Source organism: Carassius gibelio, chromosome B3 (genome assembly GCF_023724105.1).
Source record: "Carassius gibelio isolate Cgi1373 ecotype wild population from Czech Republic chromosome B3, carGib1.2-hapl.c, whole genome shotgun sequence".
NCBI classification, from domain to species: Eukaryota; Metazoa; Chordata; class Actinopteri; order Cypriniformes; family Cyprinidae; genus Carassius; species Carassius gibelio.
The window spans coordinates 20185737-20209762 of record NC_068398.1 but is presented as its reverse complement, the minus strand read 5'-3'; the positions used below and the strand labels follow the sequence as shown (position 1 = coordinate 20209762).

At 38.6% G+C, this 24026-nt stretch overlaps 1 pseudogene; it reads right to left on the bottom strand.

Moving 5' to 3' along the window:
* LOC127952278 (carnitine O-palmitoyltransferase 1, liver isoform-like) overlaps positions 1 to 20845 on the bottom strand; it is a 30686-nt pseudogene extending 9841 nt beyond the window's left edge.
* Positions 20846 to 24026: the final 3181 nt, after the last annotated feature.

Genomic DNA, 24026 nt, shown 5'->3' with positions numbered 1-24026 from the left:
CTTGCAGCAGTGTAGGTAGCGGCAGTGCTGTCTGATACATCTCCCGCTGTTGAAAGCGATGCATAGCTGCGTGCTTTCTGCTCCTGGTTGGGCTAGACGTGAGTTTGCTGAGGTCGCTGATCTTGGGATGTAGCTGGTGGATTTTGCCGGGGGAGTATCAGAGTGTTGAGTTGCGTCCGGATTTATTTTGGGCAGGTTATGGTGGAGTGAGCCACGGACCTGCAGCCTGCGCACGAAATGCTCCTACAGCCTAGAAATACGCGGGTGTCCTAGTCGGAGTCGATCGCTCCCCAATAAGGGCACTGGTTCCACTGAGTGATTCGGATAGCGCATTTAGCGGAAAAAAGCTTGTGGTAAGTGTAAAAGTGCCCCCCTCCATAGGACAACGCGGGTTCGGCTATTATCGACAAATAGTGATTGAGTTCGCATCACCTGTGGGGGAAGGCTGAACAGATTATCTCGGTGAAACAGTTGAATGCAATGGTGAATTCGTAGAAGGAGAGTAATCGAGATTAAAGGGGATTTGGATTTTTTTGCGTGACTAAGAAATCCCCGCAGTCTATTTGGCAGGTTGAATCGGTAGTGGGCAGGAGAGAAAGGAGAGACGAGAGATCTACATCCCCACCTGCTAATATCTGTGCTCGGATGCTGTGAGTCACTTGGAGAGGTTCGAGGGCGAGGGCGTTTGATGGGGCGGTCATTGGTGTAGCCGTGAAGAGTGAATGGGTGGATTTCGCTTGGAGGAGGATGGTGGCAACATGGCCAGGCGTTTGCTTGGGCCGTGGGCCCGAAGCTTGGATGGGCGAGAGTCGGGGCTGTGTTAGGCGGCCAGTTCGGCCAAACGTTAGCATGAGCAGTGGGCTTGGAGAGGGGGGAGGCGGGGCATAATGTGACAGCCAGTTCGACCAAGCGCTAGCTTGAGCCTCGGGCCCGAAGCTGGAAGAAGTGGGAGGTGGCGCTGTATTTGGTGAACTGTTCGGCCAAGCGCTTGCCTGGGCTGCGGGGTCAGTATTAAAAGTTCCGTACAATGGGGCTGACATGGGTGGAGGAGGTGGCCAGGAGCCTCCTTGAGCTTCAGGGCCCTGTGCTGTTGGGATTGAAGCCGCAGTGGGAGGCTGGGCTCCAGCCGACATAGCGGGCACCCCGGAGCTAGGCCTTGCGGCGGAGGATGGTGGAGTGCTTTGATGCGTATTTCGAGGTACTCCTTTCTTTTTTCCTTTCTTTGGTATTGGGGTTGACTGAGGAGAAATGTTATTATTTAGAGAGTTTGCATACAAGTCGTAAAGTTCGGATTTATTCAACTTGCTTGAAGGTATGATGTTGGTTTTGGACAGGGCCTGCCACAGACTCGACAACCGTCCATTTCTCGATTGGCGGAATCATAGGCCCGGCCGAGCGGTAGGAAGACATGGGGGAGTCAGCCGCGGTTCTCGCTGGAGGCGGCGAAGGTAGGCCTAGGCGTCTTGGGAGGCGAGTGGCTGCTCGCGCCGTACCGCGCCCACGGGTTGGAGTCTGGGGCATGATTTGGTTGCCACGCCGGGAAGGAGTGGCCTTGGAGCCGGCTGGCTGCGGTGATGGGGCCGGAGAAGAGCTGGATGAGTATTCGGACGAGGAATCTCGGTTTTGGGACATGGTGCTATGCATGCGGACCAAAATGCTGATAAACCATCAATGGATAGAGGTAAGTCAGCGATATTTATACTATGGGATTGATTACTTGATTATGGTCCACCTGTGTTGGTTAGGCTAAGTATCTGACACGCTCCTCTCGAATCTTATTAATAAAATTACATTTATCGCGGTGTCAGTCCCGCTTTCGCCAAGGCGGAGCTGTGGCTGCATTCGCTGGGTTCGCAGATAGATCTGCTGGAGGGTATGGAGATGGGCGCGTCCCTATCTCCTACCTCACCCGCCAGATCTGCCCGATCTCTGGGTTCAGAAGCCCGAGCTGCGGTCCTTCCCCCGAGTAACGCCCGTGACGCACCACCTTTCTTTCTCCGAGGAGATTGAAACGGAGGGCGTCGATGAGCTCGCAGTTGCACAAACATAAGCTGCATAAACATTAGTTGCACAGACATCAGTTGCACAAGCATCAGTTTCACAACCATATTATGCCTTAACTTTATAACGCGCAGCATTAACGAGGAACACAGCTCGCGCAGTCAGCTCTCGGGGAAAAATAAGGGGGCTGACTGTACTTCTCGCATATTTGGGGACCGGTTGAAGATGGCTCTTCCTTTATCCACCCATTTTCTAAAAGATCTAGAGTTCATCCTCGAGGTTCGGAAGCACGCGCAGTGGTTCCTTCCCCTCTGTGAGCTCGCAGCTGCAGCTATTTATCTCCGAGGAGATTAATACTGTTTGTGTGATTAAGTGGCTCGCCTGCTGCTGAGGCAACGCGTGTATTACATCATTTTCTGTTTTGATGTGAATCTTACCAAACCAGACGTCTTCACTCATCTGACTGGTTAACTGCATTTAATTCTGAGGAATTAAATTCAGTATTTACCTGACTATGAGAAGTTAGATATGAATTGAATCAACAAGGCAGACCGTGTTTACTCGTCTGATTGTTTGTTTGCATTAAATTCACGAGTTCACACTTATATATAATTAGCTGAAGTTTTATAATGCATATTTGGCGTGCTGTCCGGGGAAGGGCTCCGAGCTCGGGAATGGCCCGAACCTAGAGTACCCTCCAAAAAACAAAAGCGGAAAGGACAGCCGCCAGACTAATGATCCCCCCACAATAGCTTTGAGATCTGGCGGAGCTGATATTTAGAAAGTCAGCTGGTTGGCAGGTCGGAAGAGCCTATGAACTCCAGTGGGAGCAACATATTTGGAGAGAGAGGCCCTACCGGCTGCTAGTATTGGACTATGTGATTTGGGACACCCGGTCGGGAGGTCTCGAGCCGTTGCACAACCAGAGCACCTCACTGTATTGGAACGGATGAGCACTACCGGCCGATAGAGGAGGAACAACGTGATTGGATGGCCCGAGTTGCCTCGACTGGAATAGGTCACGGTGTTGGCGTATGGGCCCTACTGGCTGATGAGCCCCTGCTTATCAGTGGGCAACCAGGGCTCTCTAGAGCTGAACTGTCTTGTTGCTCTTGTGCTGTTACTTTCTGCCAATTGCTCAGGAACCCCTCCCCTAGAGGCCTCCTGCTGAGCTGACATTTACCTTCTTGGATTCGACTGGAATATCTTCTGGTTATCCTCTCAGACTGTGGCTTCATTCCGGTTTTGAATTTGAAACTCAAACCTTTGTTATCCCTGCAACTGATTTCTCTTCCGCTACCACCCTGACAGGAAAAGGGCTAAGTGAACTACACTTTTTGGCATAATGAAGCAGTAGGCGGCAGGCAAAACAGGTATTAGTCTACCCACACCTAACATCATGACTAACATCAGACTGGCGAGTTTGAGAAGTGCTCTAAAACTTGTATACAGCTGTGTTTACCTTGGACCTCAGAAAACACAGCGGACCAACACCAGCAGATGACATAGCACCCCAAACCATCGATGACTGTGGAAACTTTACACTGGACCTCAAGCAAAGTGGACAGTGTGCCTCTCCTCTCTTCCTCCAGACTCTGGGTCCCTGATTTCCAAAGGAAATACAAAAATTACTTTCATCCGAGAACATAACTTTGTCACTATTGCTTGTACACTGTTTTTTTTTTTCAGTTTTTTCTACCACATCTTTTCCTTCCCTTTACCTCTGTATTATTTTGCTTGGACACAGAGGTCTGTGAAAAGCCAGCCTCTTTTGCAATGATCTTTTGTGTCTTACCTTCCTTGTGCAAGGTGTCAATGGTTGTCTTTTGGACAGCTGTCGAGTCAGCAGTCTTCCCCATGATTGTGTAGCCTACAGAACTATACGGAGAGACCATTTAATTAGCTGAGTGTGGCACCAGGTGTCTTCAATATTGAACCTTTTCACAATATTCTAATTTTCTGAGTTACTGAATTTGGGAACATTTGAAATATATCAGTCTGTGTGTAATGAATGAATATTATATACAAGTTTCAGTTTTTGAATGGAATTAGTGAAATAAATAAAATTTTTGATGATATTATAATTATATGACCAGCACCTGTATATATACTTCAAGCAAAGCGTCTAATACCTATGTATTGGAAGAAAGTGGAAAAGCCAGCCATTACATTTGTACCAATTGCACAGTGTATCAACATCATGTCCTTTTGTTTGTCAATGGAAAGTATAACATACATTCTTAAAGGTAAAGTGTGTGTGTGTGTGTGTGTGTGTGTATATATATATACGGAAACCATTTATATACTTTTTCAATCTCAGATTTCTGTAATATAATGGAGGGAGAGAGAGATCCAGTTACTTGATTATTTTATCACCCTCAGCCACGATTTATTATTAAGCCATCAGCCAATTACCCCTTACTCAAAATTACCCTTTTTTTTCTGTATCCCATGTTTATTACTAACACTCGCTAATTCTCTTATTGTGTAGTGTTTTGAACTGCCTTGTGTCCTCTTTTTCTTTTCTATATTTTTTCTCTCCCTCTTTCCTTGTGTTTTCTTCTAGTATCATTACAGTTTTTTTCAACTGCTTACACACAAAATTATTACTTGTCACACAATTTCTAAAACCTGACACTCAAACACCAGAACCACACACTAAATCTGCAAAACCATACACACATTTTTGGCCTTTTACTCACTTTTCAATTTCGTTAAACACTTTTTGCAAAACACAACACACAATTTTCTATGCAACACACAAAAATCTGACAGGAAGTTTCTTGATTTCCTTTTATAAACACAACCAATCAAAATGCCACACTAATTCATCAGTGCCTCACACTAACTCCTCACATGTGCAAACACTTGTTGCTTTACTTAAAAACAACCAATCATAACTTTAATAGTGGCCTATAAATAGGCCAAAGGTCAAGTAATAGCTTTTGGACAATGGATGCAAACAATGCAGACAGAGTAAGAGGAGTTGGAGGGAGAGCCAGAGGACGAGTTCGACTAAGAGGAGTTGGAAGGGGAGCAAGGTGAGGAAGAGGACATTGTCCAAAAGCTATTACTTGACCTTTGGCCTATTTATAGGCCACTATTAAAGTTATGATTGGTTGTTGTTAAGTAAAGCAACAAGTGTTTGCACATGTGAGGAGTTAGTGTGAGGCACTGATGAATTAGTGTGGCATTTTGATTGGTTGTGTTTATAAAAGGAAATCAAGAAACTTCCTGTCAGATTTTTGAGTGTTGCATAGAAAATTGTTGTGTTTTGGAAAAAGTGTTTAACGAAATTGAAAAGTAAGTAAAAGGCCAAAAATTTGTGTATGGTTTTGCAGATTTAGTGTGTGGTTCTGGTGTTTGAGTGTCAGGTTTTAGAAATTGTGTGACAAGTAATAATTTTGTGTATAAGCAGTTGAAAAAAACTGTAATATGAACTTAATAAAAACCTTGTAAAGTTACTAATTATAACACTTTCATTGTACAGAATGAGAGCAAAGAACATTTTCATTATCAAAGAATATTTTCACTGATTTCAGTCTAGCAAGAGTTCAAGCAAAAAAACTCCAATTATAATTACTGTGAATTGAATGTCTTACATCGTACGGACATCAGCACTATCCGAATGCCTCTAAGCTCAACGGAATAGTGTGTGATTGGATATAATGCACAGTGCTGTAAAAAGCAGCTGTCTCTGGCTCAGTGCCAGCCAGCAAACACCGATATGAATTTACCTGCTGGTGTTATGCCACACTAAACGAATTAATCACGCAAGTGTGATCGTATCAAATATAAAAATATTTTATTTGCCTATTCTCTTTCTTTTGAAAGCTGCATTCAAAATCCACTTGGCTCAAAAAATTAAAAGGGGGCACGTGCCCCCTCGGTTTGAATGAGCATGTCTCTGTGGTATTTTTCTGTAACACCTTTTTCTACGTAGCCTACCTTACTGCACATTTCACCACAGTTTTAAAGATAAATGACCTCTGAGGTGCACTAAAATATGGTTTCAATACGCGAAACCTGGCATTTTTTTATTACATTGATATAGGCATGTATTGCTATTGCTGTGTTTTTATTATGTTGCTTCAGGTAGCCTACGTATTGTGGCACGGCTCATCTGTAAGGGCAGGTGAGTAGAAATATTCACCCAAAACATAGACCTCTATATAAAATTCAAAAATAAGAAAGTGTAAATGTATTCAGCATACTGAAACTCAAATTCATTTCTAGCTTCTGCAGTGGGTAGTCGCGCCGGTGCCCTCTTGAAATCAATAGTGCATCACATATTTTACAATGTAAATCTGTGGTGAAAAGTGGAACTGCAGCATGCTCTAATTGCATGGTTGACCTCATTGCAATGGATGATGTCAGTATGCTTTCTAACTGTGCGCACAGTGACGGGCTTAAAGGGGAAGGGTCGCTGTCATAAATTTATTTATAGAAATATTGTAGAGTGTGATATTATGTTGCCATTTATAAATAAAGGTTTAGAAATAAAAGTATTAATTGCCACAGTCAAATAAAGATTTTTAAATTTAGGTTAAGTGTCACTAAATAAACAAGTAGCCTATATGTTCAGCTAGCTGTCAGCCTCTTACAAGTGGGCTTCTGGAAAACAGTTCAGCATATAAACAGCCTTTTATTTAACAGAGTAGAATAATCGGTAACACTTTAGTAGTTACTTCATAGTTATTTTTCTTGAACCTTAACTAGTAGATAATTAATAGTAGTTCTTCAGGAGGTATCACAGAATATATTAGTTACTGATTAGCTAACTGTTACTTAACACAATCATAAAATTGTATTACATACTGATTAGTTAACACATCATTCTTAGTAGTTAACACTAGTGAGTTAAGTGTTAATGAATAATCACCTGTTAGTTCTTCAATAATTCCTTATTAGTTATGTAGTAAGTAAGAAACAGTATTAGGAAAAAAAAGTGTTACCGAATAATCATGGCTGATAGTAAGACATGCAAACTGGATGCAAAACAGGTGTCCTCACATGATTTGGAGCTGAGCAGAAGGCGGAACCAGAGCTTTTTTTAATTGATTTCATATGGAAGTTAATTAAGTTAATTTGGGAATGACCTGACATGACACACATTGAACATAAAGAATAGGACAGATCTGTCAAGCAGCCTGAAGCGAAAAAAGGAGAAAACAGAAAATTGGTTAGCATAGGCACCAATTTATATTTCTGCCCACACTCTATTTCACTCCAAACCAAATAAAACATTTTATTCAAATGAGGTTGTCATGCAACAACTGTACCTTGTGCTGTACTCCTCATTCCTCAATCCAACATAGTAGCAGATTGTGACAATAAGCACTTAATTAAAATGACCATTAGGCTAAATAATAAAATAAAGTGAATTCACTGACCATTATCAGCTTGAAAATGCTAACAAAGATGGATCCGTTATTTTTGTTACAGCTGAAAGGTAATGTGTTATTTCACCAGTCAGTTATGGATTTGAGTGCACAGGTTTGTGTCAGACTCTGGGCCAGTTTTTTTGTCCCTCATGTTTTGAGTTCATTGTTCCCAGGTGTTTCCAATTATATTGTCTCATTAGTTCCAGGTGTGTCTCGTTCTTCCCCAACTGCCCTGTGTATTTAAGTGAGTTTTGTTTTTAGTTCTTTTGTCAGCTGTCAAATGTCATTCTGTGTTCCTGATGTGTTGAGTCCTGTGATACCTAGCATTTGTTAATAAAACCCTTTTGATTTATTTACTTCTCCTCTCCTTGCTCCTTCGGTGCTCATGTGTAACGTGACAGTTTGAGGGTGCACATCTGAGTAAGAGAGAGCACACATCCTGTTTGAAATCCCCAATGCTTATTTGCATGTGAACTACAGAATATACAGAATGATTAAGGGATTACATTTTTATATAAAAAAAGCAAACAACCTGCATACATACATGAGCCAGTGCAACATTACTGAACCTTGAAGATATGAAATTCATATAGGTTTCCCTTCAATACGGGAACATCAGATTACACCAAGATAAGATTGCCTGGCTGTGAACTGTACAAAAAAAGTTGTGTAACTCATACGTGCGCCACTGCACTAAACAAATATTTTCAAAACCTTTATCACTTTAGTGCACTATAGGTGTACCATTTATTATTATTATTGTTTTACTGCATTTAGTCAAAAATAAAAAAATATGAAATTAATAACTAAACATTAAATTAATAAATACATTAATTGCTAGTTAATAAAAATTAATTAATTAACAGACATAAAAATTGCTTTATTAAAATGCTATGTAAATGTAGCATATTAAAAGCATTTAAATTAGTTCATGCAATTTTTGTATATAAATAAGTCTTTTTTTTTTACATTATTATTTTTTAAGGAACACAACTGATATTTCATCATTTCTATTCTTTTGATTAATTCTAGGATTTCTAAATTGCCTAAAGTATCCAGGTGTTGGCTTTATATATTTATATACATACACACACACACACAAATATATTATATATACAAATATATATAATATATACAAATATATATATATAATTTAGGTGCATTTGTATTATTTCCCAAATGATCTGCCAATAGGGTAAGAAAAATATGGCAGCGGCTATTTACAATAAGTGGAATTAACATACTTTCTTCATGATAGATCCTATTTACAGTAGGCTAAATACAAATAAATTTATGCATTTAGCAGACACTTTTATCCAAAGTGACTTACAGTGCATTCAGGCTATACATTTTTACCTATCATGTGTTCACGGGGAATCGAACCCCCAACTTTACACTTGTTAACGCAATGCTCTACCACTTGAGCTACAGGAACACATACAATGAGCTCTAGATGCTGTTTACATTTCATGAAAATCGTGATATATTCTATTTACCATTTAAAAGTAACAATTCTTTGCAATAGTGTAAATAATAATTAGATTCTATTTCATATTGAAAGACACACTATTTGCACCTCAGTACTGTTGTATATTAACAGGATGCAATTGTAAAAGATTGTAAATAATTATATTTATTAAAATTCTAAACACTTATTATTATTTAACACTCGTTAGGCACTTTACTTCCACTTTTAGAACATTTTCTTCATTTTTATTGAAAATAAATTCTAACGTGATGTGTTATCGGGTTTGACAAACCTCCTATTCTGAAATGGGAAACCCAGAGTTTCTCTCCTTTCAGGGTTAACATACTCAGAGTTTACACTTAACATCCTTTCTGAAACAGGCCCCAGGTTGACTACAAACAAAACATTTTACGTTTACCAATAATAATTTCATATATTATTAGTTATATAATAGTTGTTGCCATCATTTATTAGAGAAACAAAACATTTATTTATTAAAGTGATCCCCTCCTACACTTTTTGATTGTTTTACTTTTTGAAAGATTAGATTTTTGTAATTTATTTTTTATGTTTTCTTTTTTTAAGATCAAAAGGATAAACAATTCAGATTTATTTTCACAGCCTTCTTTGAAAATGTACTCTAAGGGTGCCAATACGTCTGACCACAACTGTAGTTAAAATTACAATGCACCATAAGTGCCTCCATACATGTATCTACCATCTGACGAGATTTAGTAGGCAATTTTGCATGAACTTTCTCAAATAATAGTTGCTTTCAGGAAAAAAGCACTGCTTTTATGGTTCAAACAAAGACTAAAGTGGGCATATGATTATTAAAACAATAATGCATAAACTCACTGCCTGTTTTGCAGCAACTGATAAGGATAATGAACTAGAGTTGTTTTGTTCATGTTATCATCCTTAACCAGACACAGACACACATTGCTGTTGAATAGCATTGAATCTGTCGATGAATCTTCAAAACATCATGAACATTGAGGGAGGAGAAGGAAGAAGGAAGATGTTATGTGTACAGTATGTGCATACATGCATGGTTTGCACTCCTCCTCAGATGGTTGGCAGATTGAATGAAGAACCTGATGTGTGACATGACATGAGTAACATGCCAAGGTTTGATAAGGAACACAGAAAGCGTACAGCAAGAAAAGAAAAAGCTTTTCATCTTGCCTCCAGTGGTTCAGTATGTCCCAGCTCAAGCATTGGGGGGGGGGGGGGAGCAGTGAGGAGCTCTCAATCCCTCCCCTGCAGTTCCCATCCACCGTGTAACCCACATGAAATGTGTCTGTGGCCAGTGTGAACTAATTGAGTGAAATATGCAATCTGAAAAACATTCAGCCCAAACAAGATTAAAACTCCTTAAAGAACATCACACATTTGATGCACACACTTTGTATGTGAGGAGGTGTGAATGTAATGTCTTCTGCAGAAAGCTGCTGGGGAGGTCATCAAAGTGGTCTTTGTCCAAAAAGAACACCCACGGACACTTGATTTACATGTTCTAATATCAGAACCCAAAATGACACAGGCAGTGGGTTGGTGACTGATATTGAAACTTGAACCATGACATTTGATGTACGATGAACACCCAGTTCATTATAGCTCGGAGACTCCCACACTTACTCACAGGTGGGCCACTATAGGAGCATCGGACCAAGAATGTTCTGCATTTAGCACATTCTTTCCATTCTTATAAACCACAACAGAAAATGACTCATTAAACCACCTGAGTTAAGGAGGACAAAAGTGAAGCAATGTCCTGGACACGCAAACACATTATGCTGCTCTCCCACCTGTCATAGCATTTTCGGCGAAGGAGGGATTTGGCATAGCGGTCCAAGTTCACGGGGGGATCTTCCCCCATCATGCCTTCTTCCTGATCATCCAGTGTGACAAAGTATGCCGCTTTTCAATGCACTCCAATGATCGCTTATTTACTCCAGAGCTGAAGAACTGCTTCTTCACCTGAGCCCAGGGCGTCCTGACAGGACAGTGACAAAGAAAATCAGTTAAAGACCCACACAAAACAAACATCTCATTAAAGCATTTTTACTGAACTATCGCAGATAACATGCACTTATAACCGAAAAACTTCCTTGTAGACATCTCAGTGAGATCTTAATCTTGAGAATGTTAGTACGGTTATATTTGACTTTGAATCAGGAAGAACATGCATTTTCCCATGCTGCTTATCTATTGTTGATAAACTGTAAAAGGTCCTAAAAAATGAATTTGAAAATATTTAAAAAATAGGATTTTTTCTGACTCTTAAATAGTTTACAGCCAGAAGAAACAAGGCTAACAAACAGAAGAAACACGGTGCACAATCTAAAAACATCCTCATTTAACATGGATTTACTTATGTAACACTAACTGCACCATGGTATTTTGGCAGAAATGTGGGAAAATCATTAGAAATGTATTAAAGGAGTAAGGGGATATAATTACAGTATTTTTGTGATTAAGTAATAGCGATTGTGCATTCATGTACTGTACTGTTTTTCATAAAAAAATACCTAGAAAGAGATACATTTTTACCACAGTATTGAGTGGTTATTATTATCTAAATGTATGCTACTATTGAAGACCAGTGGTTAATTTTAATGAAAATCAAACAGTATATAATACAAGGTAATAAAAATGTGAAATTTATTGTGATAATTATCATAACATATCAATTTATCATACCCTATACTACCATATTTTCAAGCTTATATGGGGAAGTCGTGGCCTAATGGTTAGAGGGTTGGACTCCCAATCGCAGGGTTGTGGGTTCTAGTCTCGGGCCGGACGGAATTGTGGGTGGGGGTAGTGCATGAACAGCTCTCTCTCCACCTTCAATACCACGACTTAGGTGCCCTTGAGCAAGGCATCGAACCCCAACTGCTCCCTGGGCGCCGCAGCATAAATGGCTGCCCACTGCTCCGGGTGTGTGCTCACAGTGTGTGTGTGTGTGTGTGTGTTCACTGCTCTGTGTGTGTGCATTTCGGATGGGTTAAATGCAGAGCACAAATTCTGAGTATGGGTCACCATACTTGGCTGAATGTCACTTCACTATATTTATTATCAGGAAAACATTTAGTTCACTGTTCTAGCTGAGCTCCAGGAGCAAATGTTTGTAAAATTTCTTATTTTATTTTTAAAATCAATAAATAAAGAAGGATTAACAAATTTTGCTGCTTTTAATCTTTGTATTTATGTATTTACATGATATCTTAATCATGAAATCTGAAACCTTCTGGTCAAGGTTCCTATCACGTTCAGTTAGGTGTAGCATCATGTATGACCACTGACAAATGGGCACGTTATAGGCAATATTGAAATATTCATTTGAAAAGCACTTAATTAGTGTGAGTGTCAGCTTGTGAACAAATGCCATCACAACAGTAGAATGATTCACATTTTAGGTCACAATTCAGCAAGGAATTAGTAATGTATTAAGTAATCATTACATGATTAAAGAGTTCCAATTAATTAACAGATAGTATGCCTTTTCAAATAAAATGAAAGACATCTATGTAAGGGATGGATCCTAATAGTCAAAACAGAGACGAGCACTGCTTCATGTTTGCATTATTAATCTCTAGGCTGAGGTTCATAGAGGTGATGCGAATGGCTGCTCTCCATTAAACTCTGAGAGGATGAGTACTTTATATAGCAGTTACAAACTAGCATTAGAGTGTGAGAGAAAATACAGAGAGTATAAAATTGCTTTCATTGCAAGTATCGTTCTTGCATTCAAGCAAAGGTCATTTTATCTTTAAAGTAGTGCACAGCATCTTCGCATTTCCTGTCTAAGCGTGATGCACAGTTGCTTGCCCAGGCTTTTGTCATCTCATTACTTTCCCACATGCATAGACTTTCAAAGAGAAAAAAAACAGTAGCATTAAACAGAACTAAGTGAGTGCTTATATCTTGCTGCTGAATTAGCTGCTTTCTTCAGGTTCAAGCCACTGATGTTCTGCATCCCACACCCGCTGTTTAAAACTCTTTGATGTATATCTCTGTAGCACTATTTCTAGGCTCTGTGAAACAGTGCTTTGTGTGATCATCACAAAACCTCCTTTCAGCACTTTCTCTGGATGATGGGTTGAGCTTTCGTGATTAGATGAATTACATATTGTAATGAACCTTTTTGAAATCTATGTCTGTCAAATAGAACTCAAAAACCAGCCACTGTACCAGAGGAAAGAACACTTCCTTTATTAAAATTGGAATAACTAAATAACTTGGCAGAATAACTTGGCAGAGGTGCAAGAATGAGGATGGCTTGAAAAAGGCACGGGACAAAATGCATTGATCCAAATCAGTTCATCCACTCACACACAGCGAGTCTTCAAATTCAGTATATTAATACAGTGGAGCGCCCTGTTGAAAACAGCATATCAACCTACACTGCACACATAATTAAGGCATGGTACTCCGTTCACTATACTCCCCGACCTCTTACCCCAATCGACCTTCACACACACACATGACTGATGGAAACTTTTTTCTCCAAGTTATACTAAAGAAACTTGAACTGGGGGAATATAGTTAATATATATAAACATCACACAAAGCTTTAAAATGACTTCAGAATAATTTGAATGTAAGGCATAAGTTACGTAGACTATTGTTAGGATATATTCAGGTATTTTATGGAGTAAAACAGCCCCTATCCTGGTCAGTTTTTTTTTTTTGGAAAAGAGCAGTTTGAATATTTTGTGTCATACTGGGTTTAAATGACAAAAGTAATCAAGATAATAATTATATAATTTGTAAGTGCAATCACCATGAAATGTTTTATGAAAGGATGTACTACATTTTGCTTTACCTCAGGGGTGCAAATTCACTCCTCATTTTCATTACCTCTTCCAGTGTAAATATTTATTATTGCCAGTGACAAATCTGACACCAAGACGACCAGGGGTGTGTTTCCCAAAAGCTTCGTTAGTCAACTATGGTCGCAGGTTCCGTCGTTACCAACATGTTTCAAAAAGTTAGACCGACACTATTTCAGATAAAGGTATCAAGTTGGTGTGATACCTTTATCTCAAATGGTGTCAGAGTTTAATTAATTTAAGTGGGTATAGTATATAAAACATGAAAAATATGGATTCTGTGTATAAAAACAAAAAAGGCATTATCTTGAAATCCAAGCCTTGTGCATTATAGGCAATAATATGTATAGATTTTTTTCCAGTTGGTTAGTAGGTTTATTGATTCAAGCTGTCAGCACAAGCAGAGTTGGCGATAAAAGTAAAAGTGGGCGTTGAAAAGGGATCATTTTTGGTGTTCCTCTTAATATAGGTATGAAAGAGTTTAAAACGTAACTTAAAGGGAGGGAAGACAATAAATGTCAAAGTATAAAATCAGGCACATATGGAAACAGAAGAGACACTGAAACAGTAGTAATAGAATTTCAAAAGAGTATATACCGGGACCAGTGAGAGGTTTTAATTTCCAAAGGTTTAGGCATGTTGCTACAAGATGTTGGGAATAGTGTAATTGTGCTCGTTGTGGAGGAAACCATGAATATGGCAAGTGTGAGGAAGGCGTACAACCAAAGTGTTGCAACCGTGGAGAGGCACTTAAGGCAGCATTCAGAGGATGTGAAGCATTAAAAATGGAAATGGAGATTCAGAAAGGGAGGGTGGAGAAGAAGCTAACATATGCAGAGGCAGCAAAACAGGTTAAAGGACAAACTAAAGAGCAAAGAGGTCAGTCAGTGGTTTCAGTTCCGGAAGAATTTATGATGACTTCAAAGAAAAAATAGCAACATTTATTCCAGAGTTATAAATAGGCCAGGCAAGTTTATTTATATATCACATTTCATACTCAATGGTAATTCAAAGTGTTTTACATAAAAGAAAAGAAAATAATCATGATACAAAATAAATAAGAATAACCACAAAGTTAAACAAGGAATTTAAAAACTTTGAAAATGATTGAAACATTGATTTAAAATGAATTTAAAACAATTAAACAGAAAATGATTTTACAAAAAATACAGTGTATATGTAAAATACAGTGCAATCAGTTTGGAAATAGCACAGTGCTCATTCCGTAAATGCACAGCTAAACAGATGAGTTTTAAGTCTAGATTTAAAAGTGGATAATGTAGAACATCTGATCTCTTCTGGAAGCTGATTCCAACTGCGGGTGGAAAAATAACTAAAGGCAGACTCCTCTTGTTTTGTGTGAACACTTGGTATTTTTGACTGACTCAATCCTAATGATCTGAGTGGTCTGTTAGGTTTATATTCAGTGAGAATATCTGCAATGTATTTCGGTCCTAGGACATTGAGTGATTTATAATCGAGTAGAAGTACTTTAAAATCAATCCTAACTGTAACAGGAAGCCAGTGTAAGGACCTGAGGACTGGTGTGATAAGCTCAGATTTTCTGGTTCTAGTCAGAATCCTGGCAGCATTGTTCTGGGTGAGCTGCAGCTATGTAATAGTCTTCTTGTGAAGGCCGGTGAGGAGTATTCAGTGGAATGCAAGATCTCTGATAGCAAACGGTCAGGAATTCAAGCATTTTATTGAGGATTTAAGTATAAACCCGGATGTAAGAAACTTTGTTGAAACTGTGTTTAGATTTAGTTCTACAAGGATATAGGGATGATAGGGAAGAGGGAATTAGTGGTGGGTGTGCAACATTTATTAAACATGAAATATCATATAGAATACTAGGAAAAGGAAGGGATCAAGAATATATTGATGTGGGGTTATGGGGTAGAGGGCAGGAGATAGTTATCTATTTGACACCCTTAATGAAAAGGTATGTGCAGTAATACTAGAAGCAGCATCCGAATCAATTCCAAAATGTAAAGGAAAAACGACTTGGTGGACAGACAAGTGTACTAAAGCTGTGAGTGCTAGAAATAAGGCTTTTAAACTTCTTAAGAGAATGCATAATTATAATCATCTAGTTTATTCAAGAAAGCTTGAATGAAAGCAATTTGTAACGCTAATAAAATGATGTTCATCTCCAAGAAAAGGATCAGGTCACATATATATAAGATATCGTAAAGATAGGGATGTGGGAAAAAATGTTGAATTACATAATAGAGTAAGGGAGGAAGGAAGACTTCCGAAAGTTTGAAAAGGAGCAATAATAGTACCTATAAGAAAGCCAGGAAAAGATCCATCAAAACCCTCTAATTATAGACCGATAGCTCTTACTTTGAATGTCTGTAAAATATTGGAAAGGGTGATAATGGAAAGGTTAACATTTTTTGAAGCATGGACATATGAATGGGGATTTAAATTCTCAGTGGAGAAAAGTAAAACAATTTTCTGTAGGGAAGAGAGCTATTCCAGAAGCGAGTTTGAAGATGTATGAGAAATCATTATAAAGGGGTGAAGGTATTTTAGTTTTTAGGTATTTATTTTGATGCAAAACTTGAACTGAAGTGAGACTGAAAATATAAATAAAATAGCGGAGAAATTTCAGAAGGTGTTAAACATCATGTGATGTGTAAGTGGAGTGGAATTGAATGGAGATTAATAAACAAAGTAAGTCATTATATAAAGTTTATAGGTAAGTCAAGGAAAGAAGAATATTGCTATGGCACTCAAATTTATGTTGAAAAACTAATGGTCTCCCTCATTGTCAGGGATCTGGCAAGCCCGGTCTCCACTAATCACCAACGCTCACTATCCTCTGATTATTAACCAGCCACACCTGCCCCGCATTACAGAGCCAATCAACTACACAATAAAAGCACTCACCCGTACCTCAGTTCCCTGTCAAGCCTCCAACAGGAACAGTCTCCTCCTTAAGTTTAAGGTTTTAATAAAATGGGCAAGTGAAATAAATGAATTATTTGATTTTATAAGAGAGACAGGGTTTTTAAATAAAATTTAAAACTCTTTTCCACACTCCGGAGCAGAAGGTGGCGGTAATGCACCTATTTGCGTTGGTGACAGCCGCCATTAAAACCAAGAAGAACTTTACCGCCATGTTCAAACGAACACTTTTCAAACCGCATCGCAAACTTATGTGGTAGGAACTACAGCTCTCGACCTGTGGTTAGAAGCATAGTTTTTTGTTAGTAAGCCGTATGGGCTTAATATAAAGAGCATCTTGGGCACATTAAGCAAGTTAACATGCAGTACAATCTAAATATAAGTGCATTTTAATCTGTATTTTTGTGTGCCCTCTAAAAGCCCTATGTGCAAATGCATAGATAACTAAGGGAACCCCGGAGTATGATGTAAGAGTGAAACCGCGATGAATCAAACATCAAATAAAGCAAAATTACAGGGAACAAAAATTTTTAATTAGTCATCAGGTGCCATGATCAAAAGCATGATGGGAAATGACTGACTGACGACAAAGTTTAAAGGGATAGTTTACCCAAAAATTAAAATTTTAGGTTTATCTGCTTGCCCCCAGGGCATTCAAGATGAAGGTAACTTTGTTTCTTCAGTAGAACACAAACCATTGCAGTATATCAGTCTTATAATGTATAGACGATAGACTGATGTGTAAAGACAAAGCGATCAGTTTGTGCAAGAAACTGAACAGTATTTATATCATTTTTTTACCTCTGATTCACGCAATGTCCAAACTGTTAGAACTCTCCCGAGTGGGTACTCCTGAGCGCATTCTCAGCAGCAGGCCAGTGAGGCATCTTCTTCTTGTTTGATGGCGGACCGCAGACTTATAAGTGCACTACCGCCACCTATCTCTCAAGTGGTCCATTGACACTCCTAATTGAGATTGAGATAGATTTGCCAAGAAACAGTTAAGGTTTTCAAAGAATACAATATCAGTCACCACTTTTCCAAGCATGCTTACTATGTTAGCAACCAATCAGAGCAAGAAAGGATGGCTACTGCTCAGAGGTTAGCAGCCAATTTACAGGCTCAGTAAAATATTTTTCTTCAACAAGCTACTATTTAGGAGTCAAGCACCAAGGCAAATTATTTGTTGGCCGTCAAATTAGCAAAAGCCAGCAAGCCTTTTTACGAAGGGGAGTTTTTTAATAGAATATATGGCAGAGTCTGCGAGGCTCTTTTGTCCAGAGAGCAAAACAATTTTTTCAACAAATTAGTTTATCATGTATAACAGTGAGTCACTGTATTCAACTAATTGACAAAGATTTGACAAGCAAATATACAGTAGTCTATTCATTAGCACTGAATGAAAGTAATGAAATAAAAGACAGCACAGCTCTTAATTTTTAAATTAAACCAAGTTTCCAAGCATGTGACAGTTGGCACAGAAAATACTGGTTTTGTTTGGCTCTGCCTCCATGTGTGAGCAGACGTTCAACATGTTGGACATCAATCAAGCAAGCCACAGATCCCAGTTAACTGATGAACACCTGAGATCGGTCCTGAGAATTGCCACAGGTAAACTACAGTAACACCAAACTGCGATGCGCTGCCAAAAAAGGGTGATCATCAACATCGTTCTCAATGAAACTAAATAAGCTAGATGGGTAATCTTTACTTTTTTATGTATTGACTTTCATATGTTATTTATATTAGTTAATATAACTTAACTACTATAATCTGCTACTGGGCCAGCCCTTTGTCAAATTTAAAAACCCAGTGTGGCCCTTGAGGCAAAAAGTTTGCCCAACCCTTCCTACTTCATTTACTCTGTTTTCTAACTCAACCACTCTCAAATGTAACCCTATCTAGAAACACTGCCATCTCTTTATGAATTAATGGAATATTCACGTTGTCCTGGTATTTTAATATACAGTAATGCTCATAGGCTACATGCTGTATAGTGAGAGAGAGCAAAGGTAATCTGATGTAACTGTTATTATAAGCAAAAATAGATTGCATTTGCTTTTTGGCCATTGTCACTTAATCTCACACTTTTCTTTAATGATGAACCAGTCAGACAGAGCCTTTCTCCGGAAAGTCCAGTCCACTCAAAAAAAATTCAATACCTTCAAAGGGTTATAACCCATTTGAGCATGATTAAATATAACACAGTTCTTTCAAAATCCAGGCAAAAATGTGCTCGTGTCTTTGAAAGTTTCTGGAAGCTTCTGTTTCAGTATGAAACTATATGATATAATATGCTAGCCATGTGTTAAAGATCCACAGATGCTCAAATGCTCGTTCAGATTTGTTGTCTAATGGGCAATCAAGAATGAATTGATATATATAATTATATAATAAATATATAATTATATTCTATGGTTACCTGTACTTGACATAAAATCCCATGACATCCTTTGCTGGAAAGCAGACACTGACATAGATTTTCTGATGATTTGACCTGCTTCCTGCTCTCAGTGCCCCTAGTTTGTCCTCTCCTGGAGAAGGAGGTCAGGGCTCATCTAAGATCCTTTGAATCTGGTACTAGATCTCTCTCTGGGTGTCAGCAGGCATCCTGGTAAAACCAAACTCACTGACCTGCCAGTGCTGCAGCATATTTGAGAGGTCAAGAGACTATGTCAAAGACATAAGATTACTTTTTATGTGTATTTGTGTGTGTGTGTGTGTGTGTCTCCTCTCCCAGCATGAGTGTGATGTTAAACATGCATGCACACTGAGCTGAACACAGGGGTATGAATGTACCAGGAATACAACTCTAGGTGAACCAAAGTACAAGATCTTAAAGTCTATTCCCAGTTGAACAGTACAGCAGCATGTCAGTGGTTGCTGTGTTTACAACTGATTAATAATTCATAGTTTTTATACATTTAGGTAGTTGACAGTTAACAGTACCCATGGATGTCAAAAAACAAAATAATGACAAAAACATAATGTAACTTAAAAACAATTTTTTGTCACATACTGGATTGAGTTCCTCTCTACTGACTTTGCAGCGATACAGAAACAGGGCTGTGAGGGTAATCCCATTGTGAGCTTCCTGATTCTGATTAGCTTTGGCTGAAACATACAGGAAATCCTGTGGCTAAATAATAGGCATTAAGCAAATGTTGAAGGATTGACTGTATCTACCCAGGATGAAATATTGCTTTTTTTTGGTTTTTATATCATTAGGATATTGAAAGAATGATAAGGTGCAATTAGCAATATTGTAAACTCGTACACCATGCCATAATAAATACTCCAGAGATAAACTTACTCTTCCCACCAGTCACTAACCTGTATGATAAAAAAAAAATGATTCACATTTTGTCTCTAAATTAGACATATTAAATTATCCTAAACAAATGTCGATAATAAAACAAAATAACTCTATTACAAATGAAAGATCTAAAAAATGTTGTAATATTGCTGTGTTGATTTTATACATACACTCAATTTACATGATCATACAGTTGGCTATGATAGTATCAGGACATTGCTTTAAAAAATGCTTGAAAGCTTCTGTTGGAGGGTTGTTATTTAACAGAAGGCTGGATCATACATTTGCAACTATTTTAAAAGGTCAAGTCAATTTAAAGCGACTTTTTCAGCTCACATTAGAAAACAATTGGCATAAAGCTGATAAAGCTGTTTTGGTGAAACAAAAAATGAAAATTTCTAGAAAATTTACTCACCCTCAGACTATTCAAGCTGCAGATGAGTTTGTTTCCTTATAATAAAAAAAATGGAGAAACTTAACATTACATCACTTATTTCAATATTCACCAGTGGGTCCTCTGCAGTGAATGGGTGCCGTCAGAATGGAAGTCCAAACAACAGATAAAAACATTACAATAAATTGCAAGTAATCCACACAACCGTCTATTAATTAACATCTTGTGAAATGAATACAAACACTCATTATTTTTAATTATTATTTACTAGAGGGTAACTGATTGACTAGAGATGTGTTGATTCCATTTCAGTTATTGTGATGTTTTATCAACTGTTTGGACTCTCATTTTGACGGCACCCATTCACTGCAGAAGATCTATTCGTGTTCAAATTAATTTTTCAGAATTTTTGGCACGTACATAGTTCGTGGCCCACATCGCTTTCACTTTCAGGAATTTTTGTAGGTGTTTACCCAGACTTTTGTCAAACTCAGCAGCAAGTCCAGTCACTCAATGAATACCAGCCATATCTAGCAGAGGCTAATCAAAATACTGAAACAGAAATAACAGCTGAGATAGCATTCACTGGTAACTAACAAAGCCCAAACATTCAAAACCCTGCCAATTTTAATTAGTCATCAATTCCCAGCAAACACAGATCCATACACATAACTCACACACATTTTATTTACATTGTATTAACCAAAGTGTATTCAATGAGAGGTACAGCCAGGTGTGGTAAAGAAGTCTGATAGCTGCACAGTAATGGCTTTCCACTGGACAGCAACCTAACTAGGGTTTAAACAGGAAAACACGAGAGAGAAGGAGTCATAGTTAAACGTGTGTGTTCCGCTCTTACAGGAAAAACTAGGTGGATATGTCCTTCCACACTTGAAACAATTACCCCTGGGTCATTCTACACACTGATTAAACAGAATCCTGGGTTATCTTGTTTCACATTTTCACACGTTTGCTCATAATTCTTCCTGAGGTTAAGAATTTTTCATTGGTATTCTAAGTGGATGTTTCAGAAAGTACATTACTGAACCCTGGGTTAATGCCCTTAATGTTTATAATAAAAGGTTAATAAAAATTGAAATAATGTATTTTTTTATTAAGTCATCTCACTTAGTTTATTAAGTCATCTTTTTTATTAAGTCATCTCACCATTGCTGGGGAATACATGTGTCCAGACATATGCCCCCCCCCCCCCCCCCCCCCCCCACCACAAGTATTTGTCCAACTCCATTGACTTGCCAAGACAATGACCCCGATTTTGACTATATGTTTTTTTTTATTATCAATATATGAATTTTAAATTTTTTCAAAACAGTCTAAGATATGTTTTGGTCTGATGGTTATTATGACCCCGACACGCACACAATTTTGGCCATCGTACATGGTCGACCGTAGCTTTTGCGCCTATTATTAGCCCACTATTATTTTTTATATCTAACTTTACACGTTGAAGAGGATGTGGGGCTACTCTGACAGTTTTATACAAGAGACTTCTATAATGGGCCTATCCATAATACTTGTATGGCAGTACCTATAACAGTTTGAATTATTTTTAGTTTTTTCTTTCCTTTTATTTTTACTGCACAACATCCTGGTCCCCATTTTGAAAACGTTTTGCCTAGGCTATTTCATTATATTTTAAGGGAAGAGGCAAATGAGCATTCTTTAATGCTTTGCTCTAAAAGATCAGCTCCCTAAAAAGGTGGCTAGGACAGAGGAGGAGACTGTGGAGAAGACAGTGGAGGAGGCAGTGGAGGAGGCAGTAAGGGTGCCAATAGAAGATGGGTCCATGGAAGAGACTGTGGAGGACACCATAGAGGAAACAGTGGAGAGGGTTAAGTAGAGCAGCCACCTATAGGTGTTCCTTTAAGAAGGAGTGGTCAACCCGATTGCCATTCATCACAATGAGAACCACCAGCTCTTTTTACTGGTGCTTAGTCTGCAGACAAGAGAACTCCTGTGTCCATCAAGGTGTGAGGGACATAAGCAGGGAGGCTTTCTAAAATAGCTGCATTGGTGTTAGTGCTCCCTCATTCAAATGCCTATGCTGAGAAGGTTTTCTCCATGGTGGGATTAAACAAGACCAAAACCAGGAACAGCTTAGCACCTGACGGAATCCTGTCATCCATCATGACAGTAAAAATGGCTGGCTTGGAACCACAGTGCTTCAAGTGGGAGCCACCAACCCCTGGCCTCAAAACCAGCTAACAACACCTACAATAAACAACACTGACCATTCTCACTCTCTCTCTCTCACACGCACACACACACACACACACATACACACACACACAAATAAATGCTGAATTAAATAAATATTATTTTATTTGTAAGAATGTGTGTCATTTATGAGATCAGACACCCATCCCCATCAAACCCCTGCCGCCATCGCGGCCGCCGCCAAAATCTCACTCTGAACTCAGTTCAAAACTTGAGAGCCCTGCAAGAAGGTAAAAAAAAAAAAGAGGGACAAAAGAGGAAATACTTTTGCTGGGATCAGTACAAAGAGGGCAAGGAGTAATGAGGATTATGGGAAAGTAATAAAAGATAATGGTATGGAAGGACTAGAGATTAAAATCATATTGATATTTGGTGAGGAGAGGGGAATTTCGTCAATAAGTCCGGTGAAATGAACAACTGTATTGAGAAACCAGTTCGGGGATATTATAGTAGCCAAGGATTTGAGAGATGGTAATCTAATGATCGGTTGTAAAAATGAAAAACAGAGAGAGCGGGCTGGAAGGATTAAAGAAATTGGGAGGTTTAAAGTAATAAGTACAAGTCAAATTGAAAAAGGAAACATGTGGAGTAAGGGAGTGATATGGGGGGTACCAGTCGGGGTTACAATGGAGGAAATCAAAGCAAATCTTAAAGGAGGATTACTAAAAGGTGTCCGAAGGATGCAGATAACTCGGGAGGGAGTGAGGAAGGACAGTGAGTTTGTGATTCTGGAGTTTGAGGAGGAAGTGCTCCCAAAGAATGTAACACTAGGTTTTTTGAGTTATAGTGTAAGAGAGTATGTTCCAAAGCCAATGAGGTGTTATAACTGTCAAAGGTTTGGCCATACAGCAATAACATGTAAAGGCAGAAGAAGGTGTGCAAGATGTGGAGATGATCGTGAGTACGGTCATTGTAATCACGAGCAACCAAAGTGTTGTAATTGTGGGGGTAGTCATAGTGTGGCTTACGGTGGATGTGAGGTGATGAGAAGGGAAATGGAAGTACAATGAGCTAAAATTTAAAATAAGATCTCATATGCAGAAGCTATGAATATGGTTAGTAAGAGTGATAACAGAGAGGAAAGACAAAATACAAAAGTACCAGACCAAGATAAGGAAGAGATAGTAACGGTTGATCTAAAGAAGTTAGTCACTTTCACAGCAGGGGTGATAAATGCAACTATGGAGGTTAAATATAAAATGGAGAGAACACAAATAATTGTAAAAGCAGCAGTTCATCACCTAGATATCAGGGAGCTGACATGGGAGGAGGTGAGGAATGAGCTAATGAAGAAGAAAAGAAAGGCAGTTCCCTGGTGGACAGAGGAGTGTGGGAAAATAGTGAAAGAAAGGAATAAAGCACTCAGAGTATTAAGAAAAACACATAATTTTCATAATTTGATTAAATATAAAGAAACACAAGCAAAGGTTAGGAAAATTATACGAAAAGCAAAAAAGCAAAGCTGGCAGAC